The 14,603-nt window shown below is 40.3% G+C and overlaps 1 long non-coding RNA gene across 1 annotated transcript in view; it reads left to right on the forward strand.

Moving 5' to 3' along the window:
• The window catches only part of LOC128545407 (uncharacterized), a 52,453-nt gene extending 47,064 nt beyond the window's left edge, over positions 1 to 5,389 (forward strand). Inside the window, exons 3-4 of the long non-coding RNA XR_008365862.1 lie at positions 3,566 to 3,603; positions 4,016 to 5,389. This is a non-coding gene — a long non-coding RNA (uncharacterized LOC128545407). The remainder of the gene's footprint in view (positions 1 to 3,565; positions 3,604 to 4,015) is intronic.
• The last annotated feature ends 9,214 nt before the right edge of the window (positions 5,390 to 14,603 follow it).

Raw genomic sequence — 14,603 nt, forward strand, 5'->3', positions numbered from 1 at the left:
TAACATCTGTGCATGTGAAACATGCTGAAAGTAGATTAAGAGTTTGAGACGGCGTCCAGATTCGGAGGATTACAGCCTTGTTTTTCCTATCGATCGACGCTCGCGTTAACGTCAGACTTTGCCGAAGTCTTATCAAGCCAAATCTGAGTAACCAGCGGTGAGTGCGTGTGTGTGTGTTGCTCAAGAAGGAGGCGGGGGAAAAGAGAGAGCGGGGAGCCTGATGTCTGAGTTTCCAGACACTGCAGCGGGAGGCCAGACAGTCACCTGAACACAATCACAGATTGTGTGTTTAAATCAGAATTGGACTTCGTCCCAATCCAAAGTCAAACATCCACTTTATGTTCACAGATTTGCACCAACCATAAAGAAAGCATGCTGGGCTTACGCGGAAACATTAGGATCGTTTACGAGAGCACTGCCATAACGGGTTTTGCCAATAGCTCTGCAGTTAGTGTGCGGTGCGTGACAAGGTTGTGCATTTGAAGAGCAGATTTTAAAAACGATTTGATGCTTTACAGTATTCTTCAATAAGTTCAAGGACATGTCTTCGTTAATACTACTACTGATAGACACAAAGGCCACGCCCTTGTAACTGAGACTAAAACCTGATTTATTCTTTTGTGTACAAGTGTACACTGTAGGTCTTGCATACTGTAGGTACTGCCTGACGTGCACCTTCCCAGAATTATAACTAACACGTCGCGGCGATGCAGACCGCAACAATTGTGATTAGTCCACAGTGCAACAACACGTTCTATGTGTCCATCTTTGAATTGAGTTGAAAGTCGTCCTGACCTCCTCCTCCTCTGATGTCTTCTCTGTTTTCTGTTTCACTAAAAGCAGTAAAACTCTATTAGCTGAAGCTCCAAGTAGACCATTAATCATTGTTTGTTGTACACCAAAAAAGCTTGCCAGAGTTTGGCGAAGAGACCTAAAATAACATAAAAACCCCACTGCCAACTAGTGGTTTGGTGGTGTAATTGCAGAGGGACCCAGAGAGACACACCAGTGCAAGTATAAACGCACACAATGGCGGAGGCAACTTCTGTAACCTGTGGCGTCAGCTTTGTGTAGACTTGATGCAGAAGCGCGAAACTGGCACAGAGGACACACCTCCTTTACTCTACTTGTAGGCGCAGAGGATGCACCTCTTTTACTGTAAAGAAAAACATAGAGGACATGCCTCCTTCACTGTAAAGACAGAAATAGAAGACATGCCACCTTCACTGTTAAGATACACACCAAATACATGCCTCCTTTGCTGTAAAGACAGACTTGGAGGACACTCCACCTTCTGTGTTAAGACAGACATAGGGGACACACCTTATTTACTGTACTTGGGGACAGAGAGGACACACCTTCACTGTAAATATACACACAGAGGACATGCCTCCTTCAACTTACTGATAAACTCAGAATACATGGCTCTACCCCTTTTCTGGTAGACACAGAGGACACACGTCCTTCACCATACTGACAGACACAGAGGACACACATTTTCACTGTATTAGTGGACACAGAGGACACATCTCCTTTACTGTAGTGTTAGATTTAGAGGACCCGCCTCCTTTGCTGTACTGACAGACACATAAGACACAGATTTTTACTGTATTGGTGGACACAGAGGACATGTCTACTTCACTGTATTGTTAGATTCAGAGGACACACCTCCCTTACCATACTGACAGACACAGAGAACACACAGTTTGACTCTATTGATGGAGACAGAAGAAACGTCCCCTTAGTATAGTGTTAGATTCAGAGGACACACCTCCTTCAATGTACTAATAGACACACAGGACACACTTTTTCACTGTTTTGGTGGACGTAAAGCATACATCTCCTTCAATGTAGTGTTAAATTCAGAGAATACATCTCCTTTACTGTAGTGATAGACAAAGCGGACACACCTCCTTTACTGTACTGATAGATGCAAAGGACACACCTTCTTTACTGTACTGATGGACACAGAGGACACACCTCCTTCACTGTATTGATGGACACAGAGGACACACCTCCTTCACTGTACTGATACATGTAGAGGACATGCCTCTTTTACTATAGTGATAGACACAGAAGACACATCTCCCTCACCATACTGATAAACTCAGACAACACTCCTTCACTGTATTGCTAGATGCAGAGGACACACTTCCTTTACTAAATTGATAGACAATAGAGGACATGCCTCCTTTACTGTATTGATGGACACTGAGGACACATTTCCTTCATTGTATTGATGGACACAGAGGACACACCTCCTTCACCATACTGATAGATGCAGAGAACACGCCTCTTTTACTGAAGTGAGAGACAAAGGAGGACATTTCTCCTTCACTGTATTGTTAGATCCAGAGGACATGTCTCCTTCACCATACTAATATATGCAGAGGACACAGCTTCTTCACTGCTTTGATGGACACATAGGTCACATCTTCACTGTATTGATGGACACATTGGTCACATTCTCTTCATTGTAGTGATAGACACAGAGGACACGCCTCCATACCTGTAGCGATAGACATAGAACGATTTGAAGGCAGACTGACGGAAGTAGAAAGTTGACTCCCGAACTCGTGGACGTCACAATAATGGACCATGTGGAACCTGTTTTCGCTTCCGAAGACTCCTGGTTCAGCTGTTAGTTCATGTTATCATGCTAACATGCATCATCGCAACGCTGTTCACCCAAATGACTCGGTTAAGAAGTGTGTGTATGTGTGTGTAAAAGCGTGTGTATGGCTTGGACTAGACTTCTGTTTGTGTGTGTTAACAGTTTTTATTGTTTGTGCTGAGCACAAGTGTCACCCACTCCAGTGCCGTCTAGGTCTTCTCCTTCCTTCCTTCCTTCCTTCCTTCCTCGTGTCCGCCCTCCCCCTTTCTCTCTCTCTCTCTCTTTCTCTCTCTCTGGGATCTCTGCAGAGCTGCTTCGGAGGTGTTGCCAGGGAAACGTGCTATCTGGTCGGAGTTATTGAACCGCGACTGGCTTTTTTTTTTTCTCTCTCTCTCTCACTGTAGAGGATAATGAGGCTCTGTCTCACAGCTCGGCCTTTCCAGCGGCCACAGCTTCGATACGACCCACAGCTGGCGTCACCGGCCAACGGCAACATGCTCCGCAGGTGCACCGGCCCCAAACGTTGCGCTGCAGACGCTCGCTCACATAACACATACACACACACACCGAACAACCGACTATATCGCTGAAACCTTCCCTCGAGCGAAGCCGTGTTTGTGGTTGTGTAAATCGAGTGTGACCGGTGTGTGATTGGCAGCTGAACGTGGGAACTTTAGTGAAGCTGTTCTGTGAGGGGAAAGAGAGTGTGTCTCACACACACACACACACACATACACACACACATACCTACAATACACAGCTTGCGGTCTTCCTTTGTACTAGCGCTCACAGAGAGCTTTGGCAGGGAAAAACTCGTACATCTGCTTTCCTGCATCCTCAAGTGAACTCTGAGAAAACACACACACACACACACACACACCCTCAGAGCTGCCTTTTCGTGTTATTGTCTCATTAACTCATGTCGTGCTCCTCTTTTTTCTTTTTTTTCAGGAGTAAAAAGTTAAGAAGTCACCTTGTGCAGCATACAGGTAAAAAAAATGAATAAATAAATAAAAAGGTTCTCTGTAATGGAAGTGTGTGAGTTTTTGTGAGAGTGAAGGATACAAATGCAAAAATGGGTATGGGTGTGTGCATGCATATATTTTATCATAAATAAATAAATATACATCTGACTTTGTAAGGACATCTGTCTGGTCCTGGTGCTGTTTTACAAAAAAAAAAAAAAAAAGGAAAAATTTGTTATATTAATAATGCTAACATCGTCCTTGTAAAGATATTAAAGCATCAGTTTATGCAAAGCTTTATTGTGTAATAGGAAAATAAAATGTAAAAAAAAAAAAAAAGATAGTATGAATATAGTATTTTTACACACAAAAAGCTATGATGGTGGTTTTTATTTATTAGGTTTTGAAAAAAAAAAATTTTTTATGTATTCTCCAGATCCGGTCGACTTTAAGTGATGATGAAGAATTCAGTTGGTGCAGTTCGTCCTCATAAAGTCTGCGACTTTCCTCGGAAGTCGATCTGAGTGACGTAAAGGCTTTTCCACTGCAGCCATGCATAAGTCATGCGGCTCTACCGCTTTCACCTGCGGCAGTGTGCGTCACGTGGTAGAGGTTTTGTGTGTGTGTGTGTGTGTGTGTGTGTGTGTTGGCAGTAGGGAAGGCACAGCTGGTAAGTTCTGCATCACAGTCACACTCAGACACACATGAGTATATTCATCATATCAAACAGAAGGCAAGAGGTGGTCGAGTTCAGCATCTCAGAAACACACACGCATTTGTCTTACTATCCTTATGAGGAACTTCCCCCCGAGATCATCATCATCATCATCGCAGCTCAGCGATATTAAATTAAACCCCGACCTTATTGACAAATCAAGCAGGTTTTTATTTTCAAATACTAAACAAAAAATGACACTCATATATATGTTTACACACATCTTGCTAGTCTAGTGAGGACCTGACGAAATAAACGTCCCTGCAAATGTCCACAAATTTGTTTGATATTTTTATTCTTGTAGGGACATTTGGTGATCTAAGACAAAAAAAAGCATCCCGTGTACCCCCTCATACACACAAACACACACACACCCACACACACACTGTTGTTTTACTCTCATTGTGAGGACTGTCTATCGAGGACCAGCCAAGTGTCCCAACAAGGTCAAAAATATTCCTATCCTTGTAAAGACTAAGATATAAATACTTGCTCACAAAGTCTAAACATAAATTCATTAGGTAAGTACAACTATAAATCTGTCTTTTTTTTTCTTTCTTTTTGAATAGTAGCTACCAGTCAAAAGTTTTGACACCCCTTCAAATTCCATGGTCGTTCCTGATTTTTATATTTTTCTACAGTGTAAAACAATTTGGAGGCATTAAAACATGCAATAATCTCATAAATTTAAACAGTTGATATTGAGATGTATCTGCTACTTATGATCTGTAAAGCTTCATAACGCCTCTAATCTGTTTGTTAATTGCTGATTTCTGAAGCTGGTAAGTCTAAATGAACTTCTTCTCTGCAGCAGAGGTAGGTTTTGGTGAGTTTTTCTTTTCTGAACAGCTGACCTTCGTGTCTGTAATTAACCTAATTACATAAAACCATTTGTGTTATTTTATAGTTTCGAAAAAAACAAAAACAAATCCAGTATTGTTCTAGAATGTAGAAAATAAATCCAAAATTGTGGCCAAACTTTTGACTGGTACTGTTCGCTAATAAAGCTGAAGTTGATAACAATGATAACGACAGTATTTAATTCAATGTAACTGTACCTTTGAAACTGCAAAATGATCAATAAAGTAAATTGGAAACGATCCTTCGTCTCTTCTGATGTGTCGATGTGTTGTTTGGTATTTTTAGTTTGCTGTGGTTTATATGTCTGTCCTCTCAGACGTATAAACCACAAAGGTTTTTGGGGGAAAATTTGAGGAAAATGGTGTTCATCGTGACAAAATGTTACTTTGCTTTTAATTTGTTAATTAAATTGTTGCACAGTTCGATCAAGTGCATTTTCACCTTGTGAAGTCTGAACCTTATGGTACTTGATTACTTATGGTCAATTACTTATGGTAATTGAAAGAACTATCTATGTTTAGGAGTTAATGTACTAAACTGTATTGTTTTTACCTTTAATCAGTGTCTTTATGTACAGTATATAGAAGTGTAAAATACTGTAAAGCATCATACATAAAGGTTCAGTTTAGTGTTAATTTTCCAAAGTGTATATAAGCAGATATATAACATGTACATGATATTAAAACACAAATACACACCTTGTTGGGTGCCAATATTTAATCTTTCCCAATTTGTATTTGTGTTTTAATATCATGTACGTGTTATATATCTGCTTATACACACACAAGCAGAATGTACATGTACTTGTAATTCCGAAAGCGTAGATGATACCTGCTTGTGTGTGTGTGTGTGTGTGTGTGTGTGTGTGTGTGCGCATTACTTTATGGTATATACAGGAATGTAGCACCCTGTGTATAGTATGTAACGTCCTAACGTGTGTGTGTGTGTGAGTATGTGTGTGTGTGTGTGTGTGCTAATAAACACTGTTCTTTGTGGTGCATACATTCTAATAAGTGTGTGTGTCTTAATAAACAATCTATACTCCACTGTATTGCACACTGTGTGCTTAATTGTATTTAAGTGTGTGTGTGTGTGTGTGTGCACCTGAATTAGACATGTACCTGCATTCAAATGCATCATGCTGTGTTGTGAGTGCATGTTGTTGCTGTTTTTGTGTGTGTGTGTGTGTGTGTGTGTCCACGCTGTCATGTGTGCACTTGCATCTACATCAAAAACGCACAACTGTCCGTTCTGCTTTGCGTCTTTGCATCTGTATGTGTGTGCTTTCATGTGTGTATGACAGTGTGCATGTGTTTCTGCTGTCATATATGTGACTGTCTGGCTGTGTGTGTGCACAACTTGTGTGTGTGTGTGTGTGTGTAAAAGTGTGTGTGTGTGTAAGAGAGAGAGAGAGAGAGTGCACTCAGTGCACCCTCTCCCCCTCCTCCCGAGCAGAGCGGCCCATGCTGCAGATATCATCCATCTCCCTGTCACCGTGCGCCGGGGCTGCTGGGAAGGCAGCAGACAGCGTCTCAGTGCCGAGGACGGGAGCTGAATTCTAATTCAGCCACCCAGGACGGAAAATCGTTAACCTTGCAATGTGGGAACAAAGCAGAGGGGCTTAGGCAGTCGCGCTGTCCCTCACCAGCCCGCTCCTATTAACTCCACACACATTTCCCTGTCTGTGTATTACTCAAAGCAAACTCCTGGGGAGAAATCGCTGTAACACGTCTCAGAGCCTTACTGCAGCTAGCTTACAGAGTTCATCTTTAAAATCCTTAAAGGGGCCACAGCGTTAAGCGAGTTGGATTTGTTGCTAAGACAGATAAATGCGAGTTGGCGGCGTCTCGGCAGTCGCAGCGATGTGTCGATACACCAAACGAAATCATCAGCGAAAATATCTCGTACGCTGCGCGAGATGATAAAACACTAGATATGTTTTGCTTTTTTTGCCGTAAACATAAAACGTTTATTTTTATTTTTACTATTATTAACACTAGCCCGCAGTATGTAGTATGTAATTTTTTTTACGCTAGCTCCTGCAGATCTTCCTCAGACGTCTACTCGTATAAACGACTTTAAAAGACGACAATCCAGGGAGTGTCAAGATTTCAATTATCGTCAATTATACTTAATTACCCGGTCCTGCTCATTTAACGCCGCATAGTTCTAACCTCAATGAATCGCAGACGCTGAGTTAGCACAATGAATCAGCAATCGTCAGGCTGCGAGCCAAGTCTAACATCTCCTTCGGCTCAGCGCCACCGTCGCACGTCTCAGACTTTAAACAGGATAAGCCGGTGATCTGGAATTCAGGGTTTATATCGAGGCATGGATGATACAAATCCCCATCAATAAATTTTCAGGTACAAGCTGAAGTACAAGCTTTAAGATCTTTAGACGAGGTAAAAAAATATTATGTATTTGATTCAATTGCTTCAGTTTTTTCTCTAGCAAATGTATGACTTTAACAAATTCGAGATCTTTTATCTCCGAGAGACTGGTATTTCAATTCAATTTCATTTGTATAATGCTTTTAACAATTGTCGCAAAGCAGCTTTACACAATCAAAATAATTATTTAAGTTTGTATGGAATGTGAATGGTCAGATAGTCCTTGGTGAGCAAGCCGAGGGCGAAAGTGGCAAGGAAAGACTCCCTGAGATGGCAAAAGGAAGAAACCTCGAGAGGAACCAGACTCTACAGGGAACCCATCCTCATTTGGGTGAAACAGAGAGCAGGAATTGATCTGCATTCATACTGTGTGTTAGGTATAACAAATCCCATTTATTCCTGTTTCACCAGTGTTCCTGGGGTGGACCTTGGCTCCAGGACAATGACCCAGATCTACATGCTTACCGAAAATGAATGAAGAGAAAACTGATGCAGTGTTCCAAAGGTTTGCATCCATGCTCCTAACACTCCTGGTCCAACGAAACACCAAATTACCCAGTATAATACCTTATTACTTTGACAAAGCCCTGCTTCAGGTTCGGCGTCCTATTTTAAGGCAATCCAAATCTGTCCCATGTTGAGTCTTCCGAGTCCTCCGAGTCCTCCTTCTACCCACTGATGTGTGTAAATTCATAGTCAGAGAATACACCATTAAATGCCTTGGATTTGTAGCCAAGACAGATGTGGAGCTGAAATAGCGGCGAAAACGTGGGCGCCGCCTCTGAGGTCTCTCCTAAACAGAATGATCGCTCGTCCTCTGAGAAGATATCAAAGCCCGGCATTGTTACACGAGACACTAAAGCTCAGACCTGGTGCACGAGGAAGCTATTGTGAGCCAGGGTCTGGTTTTAAAAAGACAAGAAACAGGGGAAGTCAAGGTCAGAGTGTCTTTTCAGAGTCAGAATCCTGCCATGTGACCTTGATAAATTACCGGAGCACCATGACTCAGCAGAGGCAGGGCTCCTTCGGATCTTGATTTGCAGTTTTTTGTGTTTTTTTTCTCTCAAACCATGGTTTTAGTTTAGCATCTCGGTTTCACTGGAGATAATCTCAAGGCCACCGTGTAATGTCATTGAGTTTGTATAAGCCCCCTTTTCCCTCCAGCGGTCTGTTTGTTCAGGCTTCATGCTCGCAATGAGCTGATATCTCACTGTAAGAGGGCTGTTTTTTTACACTGTTGTTGCAGGCCCAAGTTGTGGTTTTGAACCCGATGGACCTTTGCGGACGCGCAGGCCTGGGAAACCAGATCCGCACACAAAAGGCGACTTTTAATTCGGAAAAGGGTGGGAGGGCTGATGCTTGTATGTGTATGTGTGTGTGTGTATATGTGGAGGGGGTCTGCCTGGGTAAAACAAAAAACTCTTTGCTTGTACACGTTATCATGAATCTGCTGACTTTCCCTCTGAAGTGCAGCCCCGAGGGATCTCCTGTGGAAAGAAAAGAGGAACAATAAAGCAAACTATCATCCTGCGCGAAGCCAAACAGCTCGGCTTCTCTGAGTTACAAAACCAAACCCATGAGGAGCAGAGTCCAAAGTAAACAGCTGCAAGCGAAAGCACAGGGAGCAGGATTCGCTTTGACAAAGGAGGCTCAGTGTGTGTTCTCTTTTTCCTGTAGCGTCTGCTTATTCATATCCACTGCCCTACATGCGATAAACCCTTTAACCCCAAATTTCGGGATTACCGAATACCTACGACATGCCCATCACGCTGTGGATTTTATTCCGAAGTAGGTTCAGTTCGTCCAGGATGTGCTTCCGTTGCGCATGTGTACACAAAACCTCGACAGAAAGGCTTGATTAAACAGCTATTGATTTCAATTCACCACCGCTATGTGTGCCTCAGACACCAAGGCCGCAGATGATGTATCGATTTATTCCCCGGCTCGCTCTTTTCCAACCCCCCTCTGCAATAATTAAGGCTCCCTGAGCAAAGATGGCCGCCACAGCTGGCCGTGCACCAGAGTGTCTGTCGCACACAACATGTCGGGCGTTTGAGAACAGATAAGCGCGGCGTCGCCGATCTGATCGCTGCTCCTCGCGCTCCTCACACAGCAGCACCTTTCACACTGTCGCACAGAGACTCTTTCACACAGGTCAGCCTGGACGCAGGATCTGACTGGCTGAACAAGGAAGTGTTTATTACACCCGGGCCGGAAGGCAGCTGGAGATTAGAGTACGTGTGTAATTGCCTCTACTTAAGCGTATTGGTGTAAGGGCTCTCTGACCTGCAGCTGGGAATGGAGTGTTAAGTTTCCGCATATATTTCCGAGTTTATAAAGCTCGCTCTTATTCCAACATGCCGTACCACGTAAGAGTGCGTCTGACCTTAAGTTCTCGAATGAACTTTCAGCTAAATTGCATTTGTATTCAAAACCATTAGCAGTACAGTTGCACTGTTTCCAGCTCAAATAATACTAGTTCATTTTAAAAACATGTTCAATTTAGTGACATGCCTACTGTAAATACAGTAGTGTTTAAAGTCGATCCTTGCAAATTGTCATCCTTGGAAAAATAAAAAATGTGATCTTTAAATAAATTTGACCATGATATATACTGTATGAATGTGGAATTAAAATAGGAAAAAAGACCTTTTCGTTTAAAACCATGAAGAAAAATTCAGCACATTTACCAAAGATCTGAAAGTTTAAATGTAAAAGCTTGAAGGTGTTTTACAATAAAATATCGCATAACATTTTATTCATTCACATGTATTGACAGCGTGGCAAAAAATTCTGGAGTTGATGTCACACAAAACCCCCTGAAGGCTGTTGGCCTAATCCTCCTGCGCTACACGAACAATTATCATTTTATTATTAAGTTTGTGTTGCCATAGTAGATTAGCTGACTGAGCGGCCCCGGGCGGAGTAAATGGTGGAATTTATGACGCAAATGCGGATCAGTAAACATCCCGTACAAACTTTATTCATAACGAGACAAAGCATCGGTTGACCCTTTGCACTGTGAAGAATGAGCTTGGCCTGCCTGAGTGGTTCCCAGCTCACTGTGTCTGAGTGTGAAGAGTCACAAGCATGATGTAGGACACCAATTTAGAAGGCAGAAGCCGTGGTATGTTGTAAAGACCTAATATCTTTACCTAGAGCAGCGGTTCTCAAACTTATTCCTGGAAGAGCACTGCCTGGTATATTTTAGTGACATACCACTTCTGTCAAGAAAAAGCAGTTAATCGGTTGATTAGTTAAATCAGCTGTGCTGGGACCAGAGCCGAAACCCACTAATCTAGAGTGGATGTGTCTTGAACTTTTCAGTCCGAAGAACATGCCAAGATCCACCATTTAATCATTAGCCAAATGGATTTATCACTGGCTACTGGGTATTCTCTATTAATAAATAAACTATTAATTGTCTTAATTGTTTACTCTCTATAATCCTCTGTCCTTCTGCATGAACTTGTATGAAGAACCCTACAGGAAATGTCTTCCTTTTTAAAGAGTTTCTTATGGTTTATCTTCTGAAGTTTGTCACATTAAGAAAAGGGGAAAATAACGTAACTAACAGTGATATTAAGAACGCTACAAAAGTTGTCTTTATTAGAAGCAGTTTGTAAATCAAATGTCTTTAGGAGCCATAGATTCTCCAAAGAAGCCCAAGAATGATAAAACATCCAATTTCATCAAGGAATTGCACTGAAGTTTCAAAACTGTCTCCGTCCTGTGAACAGCCACATCAAAACGAGATCTCAAATAGACGTCAAGCAGCTATTTTACTGGAACAAGTCTCACAGATGTTCTCAGCCTCAGAAAGAAAAAACAGGACAGGTGCTGAGACACATTTTGTGCAGTAGCAATAAAAAGAAGTACCTTGGGGTCTAGTCTGGAAAATTGTTGATTAGATTTATGCAATAAACTAATTTTTTTTTTAGCAGAATGATAAAAATTTATAAAAAACGTTTATAAAAAATAAAGCATTTTATAGGTAATAAGCACCTTGCTAAAACTACAGTTTTTTTTTTTTTTTACAAAGTAGGCTATCACTTTTATCTGTATTATTACTTTAAAAAGACATTAAATATGCCTTTTTATTACTTTTAATGAGTTCACCAGCAAGGTAACACTTTGCTTACACCATAATCATGGCTATAAAATTTAATCAATAAATATTTGCTTCTATTTTTTTAACTACATTATCATTCAGGAAGAAAGTGAGTCTGTTTTTTTTAAGATGGCCGCCTTCATGAGGTTACATGAGAATGTTTTGTTCATGTTTACAAGAAATTCTTAAACCTCAAGAGTCCTGGTTCGATTCCCTGTCTGTGTGCATGGAGTTTGCATGTTCTCCCTGTTCTAGGTGCATTTCCTCCAGGTGCTCCGGTTTCCTCCCACAGTCCAAAGACATGCAGGTTAGACTAATTGGCGTTCCCAAATTGCCCGTAGTGTGTGAATGAGTGTGTGTGTGAGTATATGTATGTGTGTGTGTGCCCTGTGACGCATAGGCACCTCATCTAGGATGTACTCCGCCTTGTGCTTTACAGTATGTGACCCTGTATACAGGATAAAGCGGTATAGACAATGAGAGTAACTCTTAAACTACAAGAGTCTGTAAAGCCCATATTTAAGATTTTGCGTGAGAAAGATTTTTGTACGTTTTAGTAAGATAATAAATCCACCCCACAGTGCCATTCCAAAACTGAGAGGCAGACTTTTCCTAATTGATGTGATGGCAGTATGGTTATGTCTGGAGGCATTTATAAGGCAAGAACAACAAAAAAGATAAGCCCTAGTGTTTTAGCTCCCTCTAGTGTCCATCATGTGTATTGTTGTTTTTTAAAGTACGAATGCTACATTCAGTAATTGGCAACTATAAATAAACTTTTCATAAAATATTAAATATGTATGATTAAATATTTACAGTATATTTATAACATTTAATTAAATATTTATGAACATATTAATTTTATGAATATTAATATTTAAAGATAAAAACAATGCAGTGGGGATTACATTTTTAATTCATAAATCAAAATGTATCCTATAAAATATCATTAACCAGTGGAATCCTAATTTATAAATATAGCTGCAAAGCAACAATGATTGGGCCCAAGCACTTGCGCCATCACCACCCGGACACACCAGACAGACAATGGGCACATGTGTCATAATGTGACATAACAAAACCTCATACTATGAGTGTGTCACAAGCAAGTTATTAGCCACTTTTCGTCATAAGCTTAAGGCTTCACCACGCCTGAACCATTTAAGATATCAAAAATCCCTTCGCAATTTTGCCTTCTCAATGTCATAAAATGATATTGGCCCGGTATAGTGGCAATCGCATAAATCACCTAAGACAAGTATATTAAATTTAATTCCGTTTTGCAAACAACGCAAAATAACTGACTTCCTGTTGAATATAGTCCATAAAAACCAGGCAAAAGTTGTCCGGCTCAATGAGATCTAATTTTGTACTGGGTTTTACATGTGTACTGTACATGCACATGTGTATAAGCTATGCAGCGAAATCTCCTGTGAAGGCCCTGTGCCGCACTCATGGCCCAGCCGCTCACGTGTCCTAATGGCAGCAGATTTCAACCTGTGTGATTATTTTAATGACTTTTTGAGCATGTTAAGTCCTCCAAAAAGCCCTGGATGTTTGGAAAAAAAAAATCCTTAGATTGAAATCTTTCATACACTATGATGCTATAGTGCTTGGGCCCTAAAGGTTTTGGTGGGCCGCAAGACATTTTCAAATTTTGTTAACTTTGTTAAATGGCTGGCATACACCCTTGTATGTTACCTAAAGTGTGTAAATTAACACATCCTTTGAACTGAATTAGGTATATTTTACACATCCATCCAGTAAATACACATACATTTCAGTATATATTTGAGTCAAAATATTTGCTTAAGTTTCCTACAGTATATCTGATATCTGATAAACCAATTGCAGTTGGAATGTGCATTTAATCATTATCATGTATCTAAACAAGCACTCAGGTCCAAACTTCTGGCCATTCATCCATTTTATGCATACTGTAAACTACAACATATTAAGACATTTGGGAAAGAAACTACGAAGGTATTGCACTTTTGAATATTCACCAGGGTTCGTAACCTGCCTCCAGGACTCCCTGGTAAGATCCCTTATACTCTGTGTTATAAATGAACTAATGTGCAACATATGAGTCACGGACACTGTGTGTGAGAAAACTGAAATATATAAATGATAATATAATACAATGTGTTGTTATTAAATTATAAATAAGACCGACGGGGCTTGCAGAAGTGTAGAAAGTAAGGTGAACATCATAGCTTTTCTTGTGACGATGCCTCGTGTGCAGGGGTGAGGTTATGAAACTTTTTCGTTCAACAGTAAGTTACGTCATCCATTTTTTTCTGATCGAACAAAAGACAAAAGTTAGTTCTTTTACTCCATTTTTCACTGATATTGTGATTGACTGCCAGTCAGCCAGTCAATTTGACTGAAGGCCATTTTAAAAACACAACCCTGTCACACAAATTACGGATTAAAAGCAAATTATAATTATAGAGTAATTATAAATTATATATTCAATAAATAATTATAGAATAATAATGTTAAGCAAATGGATGTCTTCATTTCATTATCAGACTTGCTAATTAAACACATTTGGTGTATTTGTTAATGCTACAACATACATATTTATATTTTAAAGGGTAATTAAGGCCTGAAATGTATTTTTCTAATGAAGAAATATATGTTAAATATATATGTTATGTTTTTTAAAATAGTTATGTAAGTTACATGGAATTATGTGTTAGAAAACACTCACAATGGGCCTGACAATTTGCAAATTATCAGTTTGATTTAAATTCAGAATTAATTTAATTAAAGGTGTGGCTGCAGTGAATATCCAGTAGAGGGCAGCACTGCACTAACTTGTTATTTATATTCAACAACTCTTGAAACTGTCTGTTCTGTATGGAAGGTCGTTTTATTCAAAAATAAATAAATGAATAAATACAGTAGATGTGACCCTGATTTAAATAGTATAAATAAT

The sequence above is a fragment of the Clarias gariepinus genome, chromosome 17, assembly GCF_024256425.1.
Source record: "Clarias gariepinus isolate MV-2021 ecotype Netherlands chromosome 17, CGAR_prim_01v2, whole genome shotgun sequence".
Lineage (NCBI taxonomy): Eukaryota > Metazoa > Chordata > Actinopteri > Siluriformes > Clariidae > Clarias > Clarias gariepinus.